The sequence below is a fragment of the Populus alba genome, chromosome 3 (genome assembly GCF_005239225.2).
Source record: "Populus alba chromosome 3, ASM523922v2, whole genome shotgun sequence".
Lineage (NCBI taxonomy): Eukaryota > Viridiplantae > Streptophyta > Magnoliopsida > Malpighiales > Salicaceae > Populus > Populus alba.
In genome coordinates, this window is record NC_133286.1 from 8,901,112 (window position 1) to 8,920,468 (window position 19,357).

General features: G+C 28.1%; 1 non-coding gene across 1 annotated transcript; it reads right to left on the reverse strand.

Moving 5' to 3' along the window:
• Nucleotides 1-2,611: 2,611 nt before the first annotated feature.
• Nucleotides 2,612-2,684, reverse strand: TRNAR-UCU (transfer RNA arginine (anticodon UCU)). Its single transcript has one exon. It is a non-coding gene; the product is annotated as a tRNA-Arg (tRNA).
• Between the last annotated feature and the right edge of the window lie 16,673 nt (nucleotides 2,685-19,357).

The window sequence follows — 19,357 nt, forward strand, 5'->3', positions numbered from 1 at the left end:
AATAAATTAAAAAAAAAATCAAAGTAATTTTAACTTGAGACTCCATATTATTGTTAGCTTATATTATGATATTAATCCATATGAACTTATTATTATTATTATTTTCATTGATGTTTTTCACTTTTATATTATTTAATCTTTCTATTTTCATAAAATTTATGTGTAGCTAAATTCCTTATGAGTTGAGTTTAAAGATGAATCTCTACCTATGAATCAAGGCTAATGGGGTTTCTCAAAGTTCTTATGCCTCATTGCAAGTTGATATATACTAATTGATATCATTGTAAATGTGTCCAAATACACTATTTTATTACTCCTGACTAAATTAATCTCTCATTACATGTAATTTTTTATAGGCATGACAACCCTACTTTAGTTATTATTGAGCTCATGAATTATCACATACAATTTAATAAATGAAAACTTTAATACACCATTTTATTTAGGTGTAAATAAATTAATTTTGTATCTAATGCTTAGTGTTGTAACTTAGTAACTTGATTTCTTATTTGAATGCCATGGTTATGCAATAACTTTATTAATAGATTTTATTGTATAAGTCTCATTCTGATTGAGCTATTCGTGCACGGTTTTAGATGAGGGGTAATGGGAAAATCATGCTTAATCTTTTATTATAGTGGAGGGAATCCCAAGAATCCAACCTCATTTATATTCATAAACACTTTAATACTTGTATTTGTCATGAATATTTGAGACATAATCAACCTAGAATCCAAGTGAAATATTATATTTAATAAAATAAGTTTCTTCTTCCAGGATAATTCTTGTGGAGTGACCTCGATACTCTTGGGTTTATTATGCTTAACAATGATAAATTCATGACTCCAAACCTATGTTTGGGATTGCATATTAAATTGAACTACACTTATAACTATAACATTATAAAACAAGTAAGCATAGTTGAAGGTAAACCATTTGTATTTTAGTTACTAGATGAGTCAATTGAAATAGTTAAAGTAGATGATAGGTTACCATACATATCAATTAAGTAATTAAAGTGGATTAAAATTCATTTATGATCAATTTAGGGATGGTAGATGCATGGTTGTGTAGCAATAATATAGGCCCATCTTAATTCATTGACATGGATTATATGTGTCATTCTATTGATAATATGTTTCAACGATTTTGTTCAAGAATATTAGAACAAAATTTCTTCAACATAACTAGTTAACATTATCAATTAATCTTGCTTGATATGACAAGTATTCCTCAAGTGCCACCAAAAATGGATGATGGACATGCATTAATTGAAGTTAACTTGAGGCCTGAAGATAACCTTAGACTAACCTTTATACGTGCAAATATACCAAAAGAATTTTAAAAGGATTTGGTATCATTGCTATACATTTATAAAGACTGTGTTGCTTGGAATTACAATGAAAGGCCTAGTTTAAATGGAGGTTTGGTTGAAAATCCTTTGCAAATCAAGTTTGAGTTCAAGTCACATAAACAACCTCCACGATGAATAGTCCAGGACATAATTAATCATGTGAAAGAAAAAATTGAAGGGCTCTTAGAAGTTGGATTTATTAAGCTAATTAGACATGACGAATGAATATCTAACATAGTGTCAATACTAAATAAGAATGGAAATTTAAGGATATGTATAGCTTTTAGAAATATAATTATTGTAACTTTAAAAGATGAATATCCAATGTTATTGGTGAATATGTTAATTAACACAACACTCATCAATGAAATATATGCTCAACTTTATGAATAGTCACTCTAGTTATAACTACATCTTCATTGTAGAGAAAAATGTGTCAAAATCTATTTTTAGATATTCTGATTTATTAGGAATGTTTGAGTGGATGGTAATGTCTTTTAGTTTAAATAGCGTAAGTGCTATTTACCAAAGAGTAATGAATTTGATTATTCATATTATGATCAAACACAACATGAAGGTCTACATTGATGATATCATTTTAAAATCAAAGTGCAGATCTATTTTCATGAATGACCTACAATTGATCATATAACTATTATAAATGATGTTCTGCTCCATATACATAATTTTTATTCCTTAAATTTATTCATTTTATTTCTTTTAGTATCAGTACTTTCTTTCATTTATTTACTTGCTTTCTTTTACAATTTTTTTTATTACTTTATTTAATTTTTTTATATCTTTTCATTTTATGCAATTCTCTTTATCTTCTTAGATGTTTGTCCTCTTTCACATGTGGTTCTTCTTGAAGCAGATACTCTTTTCTTAAGTAGAAGGTCTTGATGTCTTGGTATTTTCACACTCTGCTTGGTTTTATAAAGGCGTTACTTATTTCCATCAATGATTAAGTCCCACAATATAGTTTCTCTTTATTGAAAGAAAAAAAATGACTAGCAGGGTAGTATAATTAGTCAAATAAATATTAACTGGTCAAACCTTAGGTCAAATAGATAAATATATAACTAAATTAAAAAAAAAAAAAATAGGCTTCATATTAAAATGTGAGAGCTAATTTAGGTACAGTTTCCAACTATGCATAATATGCTTGCCTTTTCTTCATGGTTGACTTTCCATTCATCCGATGATTAGATTTCAGATTTTTGCGCCAAAAATAGTTGCTTGAGCGAAAAAGAAAGTCACGCCCAGTGGGACTCGAACCCACAATCGCTTGATTAGAAGTCAAGCGCCTTATCCATTAGGCCATGGGCGCTGCACGCAACCATCTATCAATAATAATTAAATAAATTAATAGTCTCGATCTCAACCTCATCCCCATCTTTCTTTATTAAAATAATAAACTATAGATGACCTGTTCGAGTGAAAAAGTATATTTAGTATCACTAAAGCTATTTGCCACAAGTAAGCCTGTCGAAAAATTATATCTTCTAAATGTATTTACTATGAAATCAACTTAAAAGGAACATCGATTTTAATTAGTGAAATGAATGTAGTTCCTTCACGATATACAAATGGATCCCTTTTGCATATATATATATCATGATATCAAAGAAGGAAAAAAAGTTTCTAATACTGAATTAACTTTGTCATGGATCCCTTAAATTATTAAAAAACAATTATAATAATACAAGTGAAAAATTATAAATCATTTACATTCTTATTATTTTCACTCAAATATTTTACCAATAATATTGTGAAATCATGTGATGCAAATTTATAGTATTTTTTTAAAAAATAAAAAAGATATTATGAATTCAAATTGAGTATATGTCAACATTTTGATATATATTGTATATAGGAATTTTAGAATTATTTATATTAAAAATTATTTTCACTATCATTAGCTTTCTATTAATCTATTTTTAACTAAAATTATGATATCAAATGTTGCATGTTAATTATAGTATTTATTTCAGAAATCAAGAGAAATTAAAAGTTTAAATTGAATATCCATCTAGTATGAAGAATATACTATATTCATATACTATTTTCTTAAGAGAAATTTAATTATAGTTGGAAATACAATTTTCTTAATTCAATTTTAATTGTTAAATCACTCTAAAAATATTTAATTAGAATGTGTGTATAGTTGGACATGAGGTGTAATATAAAATAAGTCCAATTGAACATAAGTTTGCTAATATTTTTTTTCTCGGTGGGATAAGATTTAAGTTAACCATGTTTTTACTATTAGTTTAATATGCTCTATAGTCAATCGGTTGGTTACATGTGGTTTATTATATTAATGTAAATATATATTTATTATTAATAAAGGATTGATTCATCTTTTAATATTCATATAATATTAGATTAATTAAACTAGAGTAAAACTAAAGTCTATGGAAAAAAAAATATTATGCAAAAAAAAATATATAAAATTATTATAATTATGGGATCTCATTGCATCAAGCATTGTTCCTAAAATATTCCTAGTCGATACTCTCTTAAATACTGGACATTCATTAAAGTCGTAAAAGACTGATACATATTATGTTTTTTTCGTTTATGAAAGGAAACAATTATTTTTATAAGCTGAGGTATAAGGGATACCTACAATTACTATAAAGGTGCTTATCATAAAATATGTATACTGAACTGACCTATATGAAAATTTCATATGGAGAGGTCACATATGTCTATGTAAAGGCTTATGTGGTGGTTATATAAGTGATTTTTATACTTAAATCACTAAGTCATTTTATATAAAAAAATATTATACTTTGATCATATTACATGTTATCTTAATCGAGGTAACGAAAAAGCAGGTATTGAATATATCATTAACTATATGAAGATACTTAAATGATCAAGAGAAAGATTCATCACCCTAAGTAATTTAGAAAAAAAAAAAATTCTCATATGTTCTCAAGTAGTATAGATTGAAAAATTCTTGGCCAAGGTGGAAATGAAATTTGAAAAAAGTTTCAAATTTTATTCAAATGATTAATGATTATTATGTAGAGAATAAATATGATTTAATATAGCAAACATGTTCCATGTTTTAATGTTAAATTAAAACATTATTGATGAAAAGATACTAATGATACTGAGAAACTGATCACTAAAAGGTTAATCAAACCACTAATGACTTTTCTAATATTTGAGGGATCATGATACGTTGCTGGATAATACACTTGATCTTCAAATATAAATTAATCAATTGTTTAATTGATAATAAATTAAAAATTTTAATTTATTTAATTCTATTTAATTAGAATTATAATTTATATTTGGGCCAATATATTAGGAACCTAATGGGTCACACACACAAAAACTATTAGTCATAAATTAAACTAAGATGATTTAATTTAAGTATGACTTAATTAAAGTATATTTTAGAAATTAAGGACTGTAATATAATTAATACATAGATTATATTTTTAGACTTAGAAAAATCAAGTAAGGACTTGATTGAGTTAATTTCTAAAATTATTCTAAATTAATAAATGGATATTATTTAGGAGGTAAATTGATATTTTACTAATTTAAGGGTTTTTCATATTTCCCTATAAATAGTAGATTATATCTCTTATTTTTAAAAGTTGTTATCTGTTAGAAATAAAAACCACGTAAACATAAAATTAGAGCTAACATTTTAGGCATAGCAATCTCTTTATCCTAAATAGGGATTTAGAAAATTTTTCATGGATAGTTCATGTGGATTATCATTAGATGTCATATTATTGGATGACTCGTGGTTTACAACAACTCAGCCTTTAAAAAAATTATTTAAAACAAAAAAAAATTAGATTTTAAGATAATAAATCTCTAAACAACTCCAGATCTGTCTAACGAGATTCTAGAGACTTCTGAATGATATTGTTTCATAGTTTTCACTATGTATATAATATTAGAAAACCTAATTTTTACATGTATGTTCAGAGATGGTATTGTTATTCCATACATAGTACAAAATAATAAAAACGAAAACAATTATCTAATTATTGATGTGATTAAAAAAAACTAAAAAAAAATATTAATTATAAATAATTGAGCCATAAAATAAGCCCAACTCTACGACGCATGGAAGGATGTATGATATGGATATTTGTTTGGAATGGTCGGGTTTGAAGTTTAGAAATCTGATGGCATCAAGCCTCAAGGCATAAGTTGATATTAATAAATGATACCAAAATCTGACCTTTCAGCTCAAGCAACATGGTGCGGCTGGCGCAGAAGATAGTATTAGCATTTATGAAGTCCAGAAAAAAGTTGATACCAGTTACTATGTTCATCATACCCAATGATTATTCCATCAGAACCACTTGATCATCCTCCATTCTATGGCATTTCAGTATGGGTTTGTATGTTGACGAGCACAAACAAGAATATATGGATGTTAATAATGAGAAGTAGTGTTTAATTAGTCAGATTTTGAATATATATTTTTTAAAATTATTAATTTGAGTGACATAAATTTTAGAGCCATTAAAATTAATATAATTAATAATATTTTAATTAAACTATACGTAAATTGTTTGAATATTCACAATAAAAAAACAAAAAAAAGAATATATTGATGTTCCACTATAGACAGGGCTATCTGTCCTCAGTCGTGGGATGGCAAACCGCTTGACCACGTATTTTATACTTAAAAGTAGATTTGACGTCTTACTTGATTGATTATGCAGCTCACCATCCATGAACAGCTCATTAATCTCGACCTCTATGTTTTATGGATCAAATAGATAGACACAAGTATTTTAGAAAAACAAACTTTTTATTTTTAACTATCTAATATCTATAGCTTTTGATTAGATTGACATTAATTTTTGTTTTGTGTTTTTATTTATTTTATATTTGTTATTTTATCCTGAGACGCGGGTTTTTTTAAGAATTAACGACCCTCGTGTCTCTCGCTGCACTCCGGTCAAATTTTCCACTCCATGTGCCGATGGACTCTTGCTGTTTCTGTAGGAAAATTAGATGACAGCACTTAGAAACTGCGTTTTCCGTCTTGAAATTCAAAGGGTCAGCATCCTCTCAACAACAAGATAACAAGAAATCTGAGAATTCTGAATATGTGACTCCAATCTTCTAACTGGGACCAGTTTGTCCAGTAGCAGGTGTGAGGGGTCAATTTCCTTGCCACGAGGTTGGACAGAACTTAAAATAACAATGGTCATATTTTTCAAGGAACAGTACGCGACACAGCCGTCGTCTGGGGCCTGTAACCTGTAACAGTTAATGCCATTCAGGCAAGACTGGTCGGAACCTTCTTATGCTTGCAAATGCATGAAAAAATCACATTTTTCCGAGAAAAAACTACAAGAGAAGAACCTCTCCTGTGCAATTATGGCCGACGCCATCAGCTTGTCCTCCATGGGGACCCTTTTAACTTGAAGACATCGCCTTGAATTAAGCAGATGGGCTCATCTTCTCGAGCAGCTTAATAATAATAATGCGACAATCAACATGCATTCATGTCGTTTGTTGACTATTTTTTTTTTTTCTTTTTGAAAATGATGCATGTTTATTAAATTAAAAATGCAGCAGGATGCTCTGTGTAAATAAGGGAAGGCAATCTCGTTGCCAACCAAAATTGAAGTTTTGGTGACATGAAAGGTGGAGTCATTATGTTTTAATTTTGTTTTCTCTCATAAAATTTAGGTTATTAAAAATTTATATAATCGTTAATTTTAAGGTTTGTGAAATTAGTTGAGATACACGCAAACTAACCAAAACATTCACATTAAAAATTAAAAATAAATTTGGGTCCACCGTTACAAGTAAGACGGAACTACATTGATTCGTGGCTGGTGGGGCTATGGCACAATCAAAATTTGAAAAGTTTTATATTTTAGTCCTAGAAGTTTGAATGTTCTTAATTATGTTCTTTAATTTAACATATTTTTCATATAAAAAAATCAATTGTTTTCTTATCCAGCCCTTCCCCATTCCAAAATATCTGATTACCAATGGTTGAAGCTTTGATCATTAAGAGTGCCCAGACTATTATACAATATATTAAGAAAATATATGGGTTTTTTTCTTTTCTCAGCTGCTCCATTATTCATATGAACATGCAATAAAGGCACTCTTTTTTTCTTTTTTCTTTCATTTTCATATTCTTTTTTTTTCAAATTTTATTCTAATACTTTTTATATTTTAATCATATTTTGGCCTAATTCCACAAGATAAGGTTTTTAATAGTAGTAAAAAGATAAATTTAAAAAATAAAGTACAATAATGTAAAACATGGAGAAAATGTATGATCAATCTCAAGGTTTTAAGGATTTTTATCTTGTTCCAAAATATTTTATTTATTTATTTGTCCCTAGGTTTGAGAGATGAGAGAGAAACTCGCCAGAAAATGACAAATAAAAGAGAAAGTTGTTAGGTTATTTTTTGACCACAAAAAAAGATGATTTGTGTGCCAATGAATTCTTCTTCTCGAGAGAAGTTTAATGGATGTAGTTTCTCTCTCTAAACATAATGGGAAAAGTAGATCAAGTTTCATTTAGTTTATTTTGATTCGATAAATATTTATTTTTTTAAGAATGATTTTGAGGTATTTTGAGCTTCTTAAGTTGTCTTTTGAAGTTTATATTGTATTTTAGAGGTGTTCTTGGGTATAAATGAACTAGAAATTTGATTTTTGGGGTCCAAAAACATGGAACTTGATTTTCAATGACCAAACTAGTCCACAATATGTTGTTTGTGTTGGCAACTTGCATGCCATTACAAGTGACTTGCCGCCCTCCTTCAATAAACTAGAACATACAGGAGTAGAAGATGCTTCTTTCACTCTTGAAAAACAAAAACCAGGCATGTGTCTGGGCTTTTAGCTCCAGGTGAACTTAGGCTTGATCTATCCATGTTTGATCTTTGTTTTTGTTTTTGATTTTTTTTCTCTTTCATTAAATGTTTTTATTTAAATATTGATTTATACACTCTCTTATTTCTTAAACAAATTGAATTAATTTTTTTTTTCAATGTCAACACACACACACACACACACACACACATATATATATATATATATATATATATATATATATATATATTCTTAGTTGCATGACACTTTAAAGAAATTAATTTGATTTGTATTGAATTTTCTTCCATTTGTTATTAGCAACAATATAAAGCCACTAAGATAAAAGGAATGAAAAAAATTTAAAATAAAAAGGACAATTAGTATAAAATATTTGTATGTGCATCGGTCATTTTATTTCTACTATGAAGATTACATTCATGCTTTAATGTTTTATTAGTCTTAACAACTATTTTTTTGTTAATCAGTTCATGTATTTCTTAGTTTAGTTTTTTTATAAAGTATAAACAATATCTTTTTGTTTCTCAATTTAAAAAAAAATATATATGATAAGAACATATCCATAACATAATTACTTTTTTCACATTAAAAATTTACTTGAAATCCTACATGTAGTGTAAATAGCATGTTTACATTTCTAATTAAAAAAAACATCATAATACATTTTAAAATGCACTCACAACATTATCATATTATTTTATTATGTTTGAAAATAACTTGTAATTCTACTGATAACATTGCGCGAGTGATAAAAACTAGTTATAAACTAAACCTTGTGACCATCACTACCAGCAAATTAGAAAATATAAATAGAAACACTAATGAAATTTTTATCTCGATAGATTGTGATGAATTTTATCGACAAGCTATTCCCTTGTTGTATCTATTGATAAACATTGATGAAATGAAGGAATTAAAGTGGGAAAAGAAATAATTGCAAAAATCTAAAAAGTATGATGATGTCACTTTTACAGCCATAATTATCGATAGGTTAATTTTATTAGTAAATCTATTTGTGATATTTAATTTATAACTTGGCGAGACCCCCCATTAATATTAATAAAAAAATTCTTTTACAAATTTTAGTTAAAAGGAAAAAATTGAATGGTATATAGCTAACAATGCTATTGAAATTAGGGTTTAGGAGAATTATGCTAATTTTATTCAATTTAATTTTTTATTTACTAACAGATAATTCATTTGTACCATATAGGTTTTGTGATTTTTGGTATGGGGTGGAAAAGAAAGCCAAAAAATATGCAAAAGAAGAGAGCTTCTAGGCTGAAAGAACATGGTGTTTTGGAAGGATTTCAGATCACCATACATCTCAAAAGCTATATTGGATGAATATATTCATCAAGTGATGTTCGAGCGCTTTGTGTGATGGCCACAATCCAATATGGAGAACTAGAACCGACATGTTCATGGTTCAATTACCATGCACACTAGCGATCTTGTTACGTTCATTTCACATGTGAAAATGATGGTAAGTTTTTGTTTTTACTAGATCCTTTATTTATTTATTGTTTTTTAAAATATATTTAATTAACAATATTTTTTTCTTGCAAGCTACGGTTCTTGGATGCGAGCCAAGCTTGATGGAGCTTTTTATAGAAATGCACGTGTGGACCATAAAAAAAGGTGTAGCAGCTCATTAATAGTCGAGTTCAACACTTTGTGATATATTAGTTTTCAATTATTTTTTTGAATTTGTTGACTTGTTTTTTCGAGAAACATATAAATCTTGTTAAAGAAGAGATATGAGGATGACTCTTCAATCTATCCGGATCTTTATTCAAATTTATAGCTAAAGGCAGAATCGTTTAGTGGATCCAATAGAAATCAGGAGAACACTCTTTTTAACACTATGACCGAGGACTGGTGGATGACTCACAATGTTTCAATCATTGGATGCTCGCAATCGATTTTGAGCACGAAGTATCCAGAGTTTTAGGCAATTTTAGACCAACGAGTACAAGCTTAGTCAACCCATCTTATTGCTGATCATGCACGACTTAATTCTAAAATGACTGAACTCCATCGATTGGTAATGAAGATGAAATCATAAATAGGTGGTATATGTGCTTCTCCTTGTTGGCCTCACAATCCCAACAAAGACTTGTTTCCTCTCCAGCACCTCTATTCTAGATTATATTTGAACTTATAAATGTTTAAATTTGTAATAAATATTTTATTTTTATATTAATTTAATTTATATTAATTATTTTATACTTATGTTTAATTTTTAAAAAATATTTTGAAATTATCATTGATAATGTTACCGACATATTAAGATCGTTAGTATATTTCAAAGAGTTGGAAAAAAAATTACTACAAATATAACTGCTATTGTTTAATAGCGATGAAATTGCATACAGTCTTTTTCTCAGTTATATACCAAATTCATCAAGGGAAATAGCGACAGACAAAAAAAATCACTAATAAAATTACATACAGTTTTTATGTTGGTAATATGTCATATTCACTAATGGAAATACAAATGAAATGAAGTTGCTACTTTTGTTTTTTGGCGCACTTTTGCTGTTAGTAAATTTATTGGTAAATTTATCACTGATAGGCCACAAATCACTAATGAGATTTTTTATGCAAAAGTATTTTCATTTGTGATCTTGTCGGTAAAATTTGAACTAATAGGCTGAGAGAATAAATATCGACAAAAAATTATGTTAGTAAATTTAAAAATTTTGGTAGTGCAGGGCATAACCTTCTTATAAAAATCAATTCTTTAAATAAAAGTATAATTTTTACATGTTGAGTTAGTTAGTAGAGATTTGAAGAAGTTGATGGATCATCTATAGTGGAAAGATTTATAGCCATCTCTTTCCTAAAGTTTATAAGCTATTGACCATGGAAAAACTAGAAGCTATGTGAAAAAGGTAAATAAAATGGATTTTGTTCAAAAAGTTTGTATAAATGGCGCCATTGATTAGGTTTAAAGGAAATTATAAAAGAACGATGTCTTGGCAAAGTTAGTATTATGCTAAAATAATGTAAATGGGCTATTACTTAGTGATAACAAAGAATCAAAAGCACCTACAAAAAAAAATCTCATTTGGGCTCGGAGATTCCGATGCTTAATTAGGATCGTAGGTGTAGATGGCCAGATTTCAAAAAACAACAAAAAATTTAAATGAGTTTAAACATGTGATCAAAAGGTAAAAAAAAGTGTTAGTGTAAATCCTAATTGAAAATTTGTAACGTTACCACGATAATAAAACCATAAATAAACTAAATAATGAAAAGGTAAAATAAATATATTATGGAATAATTAAATGGTAATAAATAATATGTTCCAACTAAGGATAGCATAAGAAAATTCATATTTTTTTTTTATGTAAAATCACTTATCGATTAATTTTACGCTATCAAGCATGACTCTCAATCTAATTATCGAATCAAATTGAACTTTTACAAAGAGTTTCCTTACACAATGCATGCTCTATCTTTAGTGAGAAAATTCATTATAATTAGAGTTTAGAAAAGTTATCCAAAAATATCAATAGCCAGATAAAAAATAAAATATAGACTTATTAATGGCATTTACATAAATAAGTGAATAAAATAGAAATTTTAGCTCCTTCCTCTCCTTAAACAACTAGTTTTGCTAGAAAGAAAAAAAAAAAAAAAAAAGACAGTTTGTTGCTTCCTTGCAATTTTTACACCAAAAACTTAAGAGAATTCAAGGTTTAATGCTAGAATAAGAGAGAGATGATTTCCTGAACCTATCAACCACAAGAATCAGGAGAAAATCAAGTGAGAGAAAACAAGTTCTAAAGAGAGAGGCATGACAAATTGGAGGGAGAAGGAAGAGGAGTTGAAAATTTCTGACTCGTTAGCATTCAAAGCTCATTTTCTCATCAGGTACAGAGTTTTAAACCTAAATATACAAACTTGGATTAATACAAATAGAATTGATGCTGAAACTCTTAAATGTTGAGGTGGGGTTCTTAAAGAAATTTAAGGAAAATGAAAATTGAATGTTATTTGGATCAATTGGATTGTAATATATGGTAATAAATACAAAATTATAGCAGGAATTTAAATTAAAACTTAGTATCAAATAAATACTAAGAATCAGCCTTAATGGTGGAAAGTGGGAGAAATATAGATTTTTATATATGGCATGTAATTTAAAGAAAAATCATACCACTCTTGTTATGTGTGTGTTCAGCTAATATTTGCAAGAAAAATCATATCACTCTTATTGCGTGTTCAACTACTATTGGAAAAAAGAGGAATTAAATTGGTGTTCTAATTTGACATAAGAATTGTGCTAGGTTTTATTGTAGGAAATATTATGAGATTGATATAAAATGTAATTGCATGAAATTTTTTTAAAAGGAAACTATTGTTGATTAAAGAAAATCTCGGCCAATTAAGGAGTTTGCGAGGAAATAATTAAAAGAGTGTGAAAACTTGTTAAAAAGATGATTATGTATAATTCTACGATGATATGAAATGAAGTTTAATGAAGAATAAAAAAAAACTTAGTATAACTAAAATAACTAGTATGGACCATTGAGGAAAAAACATTAAAAATATAGAGATTTCATGAATTACTTGTTTAATTATAAATACATAATATGGGTGGAAGTATTAATGATCATTTGAAATTGAAATAAACTCTTGCGTTTGATTATGATGGAGATTTTGGCATGTGTTAAATTTTAACACCTTGGGATTAAAGTGAAACTTAGGAGAGCAATTCTTTTGGTTAAATGAATGTGTGATATATGTTGAACAATTAATTCATTTTAGATTTCGAAAGATGAATATAAAAAGAAACAAGTTTTGGGTTGGCATGCATAAATCTTGAAAAAGTTAGATAATTGATGATAAATATATATTTTTGCTTAGACATGAATTTCAAAGTATAAAAATAGTTCTTGAATGAGAAATTTGGAAGAAATATTATTAAAGAATTAAACGAATGATTTTGGGTTAAAAATAAGTAAATAAGTTTGAACTAGTGTTGGATATGTGTGCATGTGTATATTAAAAAATTTCAAAAAAAATGCTAATAATAATAAATTCAAAACAAAAAATATATTATTTTCAAGACACGGGGACATAAATCTTTGAGCTGCAATAGATCTAATTGCCAATTTTCATTCATTTATGCTAGACTTTTTTTTTCATATTTTTGTTTTTCTAGGTGAATATTTTTTTTATTTTCATGTAAAATTTGAGAAGCTCAAACACATCAAAGTTTTTTTGGAAGAAATAAATTGAAAAGTTGGGTATGTGAAAAAAACAATGTATCACCAATAAATCCATAATTGTTTCCTCCATTTAATACTATATTTAATTTACAAGATCCAAATAATCACTATATTATTTTAGACAATGGAAATAAGAAACAAATTAAAAAATTAGATCAGTTTTTTTTTTCTTACTTCTTAAAATGAAATAAACTTTCTTTAGTGTGAATAAAAAACTCAAAGAATTTTTTTAAAATTCAAATGGTAAATGAATAAAGAAATTGACAATCTTTTAAGTTCTTTATTAGTTTTTTAATTTTTAATCATTTTTTTTTGTTTTGAAATTTGAATCAGTAGAAATTTATCGCGTGACATAGAGACCCAATTACATGCGCAATTCATGACCACAAGAGTTTTTTTTTTTTTTTAATAAAAAATAGATACAAAATGTTCTTCTAACCTTTTTGAATCAATATTAACTATAAACTAAAAAAAAAGGAGTTTTACTTGTCCTTTTTATTAGAAAAGTATTATTTATTATAATAGTATTTTGTTTTTTTTTCTTTGATTTTTTTTTAATTTTATCATTTAATATTAGATATTTTTTGCTATTTAGTTATTAAATTCTTATTAATTATAAACTAAAGGAGGAGGGGACTTTACTTTATCCCTTGTCACAAAGCATTATTAATTAGAATAGTGCTTTCCTTTGATGATTTTTTTTTAATTTGTTTTCAAATAATTTTTTTTCAATTGCATTTTCTAATATTAAATTTTTTCTTTCTATTTAGTTATCACACTTTAATGACATGAATCCCAGATTTAACGGGTTAACGTGGTTTGGTAGGTTAACAAACCAGGTTAACCCGATTGACTTATATTTGTTTTTCTTGATTTTTTTTCAATTTCATCATTTAATATTGATTTGATTGAAAATTAAACGTCATAATTTATTTTGTTTATTTTTCATTAGGTTATCTTAGACTCATGACCCGAGAATAGTGAATAATCGGCTAATCCGAGTTGACTCGGGTTGTTTTTTGTGTCTTTTATTTAACTAATTTTTTTTTTAATTTTATAATTCAACATTTGATCAGTTGGAAATTAGACATCATAATATGTTTTGATTTGTTTTTTATGAGAATATTTTAGTCTCATGATCAAGGTCACGAGTTTTAACATTTTAACCCTGGTTAAATCATATTGTTTTTTTTTGTCTTTCTAAGAGGTTATATTAGTCTCATGACCCGAGTCATGATCCTTCAACATTGAACTTGGTTTTTATTAGATTATCCTTGTCTTATGACCTGGATTATAAGTTTGGCAAGTTAGCCGAATTGACTTATTATTATTTTTTTTTTTTTATTGATTTTTTTATTTCATCAATTAATATTATGTTTGATTGGGAATTAGGTTTCATGATTTGTTTTTCATTAGGTTATCCTGATTTTATGATCTAGAAATAGTGCTTAATGATTAACTCGGGTTGATTTGACTTTTTTTTTTAATTTTTTTAATTAAGATTTTTACAAATTTCACCCTTCAACAATAGGTTTGACAAGAACGATTGAAAATCAAGTTTTTAATTTGCTTTGAATTTTTTTCTCTAAGGTTATTTCAATATTAAGACCAAAGTCGTGAATTTGAATGTTAGGTAAAGTTAAATCAAGTTATTTTTTTATAAGATTATTTCGATCTCATGACATAGTCATCTATTTGGTGGATTGACTAAAATTATTTTTTTATGTTCTTTTCTTAATTGATTTTTTTTTTAATATCGTCCTTTAATAGTAGGTTGGTTTGGGAAAGGATTTCGTATTTTATTTTGATTTGCTTTTCATAAAGTTATTTCAGTTCTATGAATCGGGTTGCAAATTTGATATGTTAACTCAAATTATTTTATATATATATATATTTTTAATTGATTTTTTTTTCAATTTTATTTTTCAATATTGAGTTGATTGAGAATTAGATTTAATAATTTATTTTCATTTACATTTTATAGGATTATCATAGTTTTATAACCCGAGTCACAAATTTAATATGTTAATCCGGGTTGTTGTAAGTCAATCCAATATGTTATTATTTTAATATTAAAAAAAGATATCATTTTAAAATTTTATTTAGTCAATATTATTTTCACAAGTTGTATAAGTTGTTTTTTGTTCAGTAAAATCAATCGAGTTATATTGAGTAAATTTTTATATGATTTAATTTTTCTTATTAGAAAAAATATTACTAATATTCAAATACTTTTTTATATTCAAATAAAAATTAACTTGTCTCACAATATAGGTGGGTGCATAATCTTGTTGTTTTTACAAAAGAGAGAGCTATGGTAAGAAACTACAAGGACACTGCTATCACATAAAATGTCTCTTTCACAAACCCAAACGAAAGTGTCATTTTCACACGTTAATTGCCTAATTATGTTTCAATGTCTCCCAAAAGTAAAACCACCCAGATCTTAGGGCTAGAATTCATGATTTTGACATGTGATCTAACATATTAAACTCCATAACCTAATATTGTGGGTGACAATATGCTGGTGGTCGGTTCTTTTTTAGAGGGTTTTTTTTTTCTTTCCCACCCTTCACGCTCGATTTGTTTATTAGATGCGACGTCGTATGTTTTACTTCAATTATAAATTTAAAAAATATTTAATTAATTAATATACATTATAGTTTTGCAAATGTAATATTTTATTAAAAAAATATATACAAATAGGGTGTTTCATCTTAAATAAAGAATTCTCACTTTTTGTGAGGTGTTCTATATTGTTAAACGATCATAAAATCTTTCAAATATATAGTTTGGTACAACTCTATGATAAAGATATCTTCAATTTGATAAAGTATGAAATGAAAATAAAAATAAATAAATAAATATGCAATTAACAAGAATTCTTTAAAAAAAAAAAAGAGAATAATTGAAGATTTTTTCTTGTTACATTTTCTAAGAGTACTTCCCTTGTATAGTTTATTACTCAAATTCAAGAAGCATCTTCTGTTGTGACAATTTCATAGATAAATCCTAAGAAATAGCTTAAATAGTTAAGTTTTGAATTTCTTTCTTAAAATTATAAGTTCAAATTTTTTTAGGATAATTGAAAACTTACATAGTCATTAATTTTAGGATCCATAAAATTAATTGAGGTATATACAAGTTAATCCGAATACCTACATTAAAAAAACAACTTCATGTTTAATTGGACCAAAATTACCAACTATTTATTTGTGCTTGCTAACTCCTACAAGAAAATAGCAAAGTCTTTCTTTAAAGTTTTGACTTTTTATTTTTTTGTTATAACATTGGATCATTTAATGAAGCAAATGGTATTAAAAAACATGACTATATATATATATATATCACAACAAGAATTCACAGTTTTACCGACGGACATATTTCGTCGGTATGTGATTGATAGTACGTCGGTAAATTATTTACTGACGGAATACGTCCGTCGGCTTACCTTTCGTCGGTGATTCCACATTCTGTCGCTATATCGGTCGGCAAAACAAAAAAACTATATACCGACGGTTTTACAGACGAAATATGCGGGCCAAAAAAATAAAATTTTGCACTTCAAAAAAACCGACGGATTGTTATTCCGTCGGTGATATTACAATTCACCGACGGTTACTTTCCGTCGGTAACTTTGTCGGGGAATTGTTGAAATACCGACATAATACACCGTCTGTAAATTCGTCGGTAATTTATAATACCAACGGACTAATTCCGTCGGTAAAGCCATTGGTGAGTCATGAAAACACCGACCGAATTTATCCGTCTGGAAATTTGTCGGTGATGGTCGCGGCTACTGTCTAATGCCGACGGATTTATTCCGTCGGTAAATCCCTTTGTAATTTTTTTTTTGAATTTTTTTTAATAATTATTTAGAATACATAATATAAATTAATGGTAATAAAAACCAATTATGCAAATAAAATTTATATTAAGCATCAAAAACAAAAATTGAAAGATAAATAATATTCATTACAAAATGAAATTGTTCAAAAAAACATTAAATGAAATTTTAAATGTAAATAATGTTTATCAAAAATTAATATAAAGGAGGTTGAGGAGGATCAGGAGGAGGAGGCTGGCTGTTATGCGGCCAACTTGGATTGGGTGCACATGTTCCACCTTGTGCCATGTTGATGACCATTTGACAAAGCTCTTCATAGGTCGCTCTTTGTTATGCAGATTCTGCTGTGCATTGTTCTTTGAGTTGTGTGTACGCCTCTGATAGGTGGTCGCACTTTTGTTGCAAGGCCACAAACTCCTTAGATTAGGAGCTCGATACTGATTGGGAGCTCCCGACGGTTGAAGCAGTACGGGTCGTCCGCAAGTTGTCAGCCCTAGTGTTGGAGAGCCCGTAAACCCAATTCTTATCGGGTCCACCTGATGATCTAGCCTCCATCCACAAATTTGGATCGAATTCCGGATGGGTCAAAGGATCGTCCCCGTATATCTCTCTCAACCGATTATTATATGTCTCCTGAAAATAAAAAAAGTAATCATCATATTCAATTCAATAAACATAATAATAACTTACAAAATAAAATGGTTGAATAAACATACCACAAATTGTTGAGTGCGGCTGTCAACGAACTGTTGCACCTCCTTTAGGCGGTCTTGACTCCGCACGTGAGTTTCCACAAACAGCTCCATAGGGCTTGGCTCACGTCCAAGAGACGTAGCCTATAATGAAAAAACTTTATTAACAACAAATTAATTGAACGATATATTTCATTTAAATTAATCTTACCATCCGTTTCGCATGTGCAGCAAATGAAAAGGAGCCACCGGTATGCGTTGTCACCGAGCCATGAATTGGCTGATTCCGGTTGCTAGCACCGGACTGTGAGCATCGTGTGAACCGTTCAGACGTCACGTGCTCAAGATAGTGCGACCATATATCCTCTGGGATGTATATTGGTTTGAAATCCCTCTAAACCGCAACATCGTTCCGGCATTGGAACCCCCTATCCCTTGTAGTTTTTTTTTGCCTTTTTTTGGGCTTCGTGCCAAAAATCACGCAACCTACTTAACGCAATAAAAAATTACATTTTGAAATATAAATTTTTTTGTAAAAAAAAAATTGTATTGTTTTCGATGTTACAACATTGTTATGTTCCTCGTTCCAGCATAATCGATTTTGTGTATAAAAATAATTTTTAAAAATGTTAATAATTTATTTACAATTATATTAAGAATTTATTAGAAATAAGCAGAAAATGATATATTAACACAAACCTCAAATCTGGAAAACCATGCATTGATTTGAGGCATCCATTCAAGATGCCTGGATATCTAACTCCATTGAAAAAATGGAATCTCCATCGACGCTTTAAACGCCGATGATATTACTCGGGCGGCCTCAATGTTTGTGAACCTGAAAAGAATTGAAATTAATTAAATAGTGACTTCATAAATTTGTTTTAATTTTTTTTTAAAAAAAAACTAAAACCTTAACAAACTTACATTGAAAAATCGTCCTTCCATTGTGCCTCGTACTTGCGGGTCCATCAATTCCGCTACGAAGGCACGCCGCTTCTGCGACGTGAAACAACGCTGGAAGAGGCAGCATCAACTGACGGCGCAAGTGGTGTAGGTGCCTCTTCTTGAGAGGCACCTAAGGAAATATCTTCGTCGCTGCTAGACAAACTAGATGAGACCGTACGTGAAGCTCTGGTTTTCATTCTTTGCATCTAACCAATTTTATATAAATAATTATATAATTCAATTCAAATGTTAAAAAAAATTCGGCAACATCTCCCCTATACTTGGATACTACCCAAATCCACAAACCTGCAAATATTAACAATAGCCACAACCAATTGACCCAATCTATACTAATTATTCCAACATATTCAACTAGTAATCCTAAGGTAAATTCAACATTAACAATTACAATTCAACAAA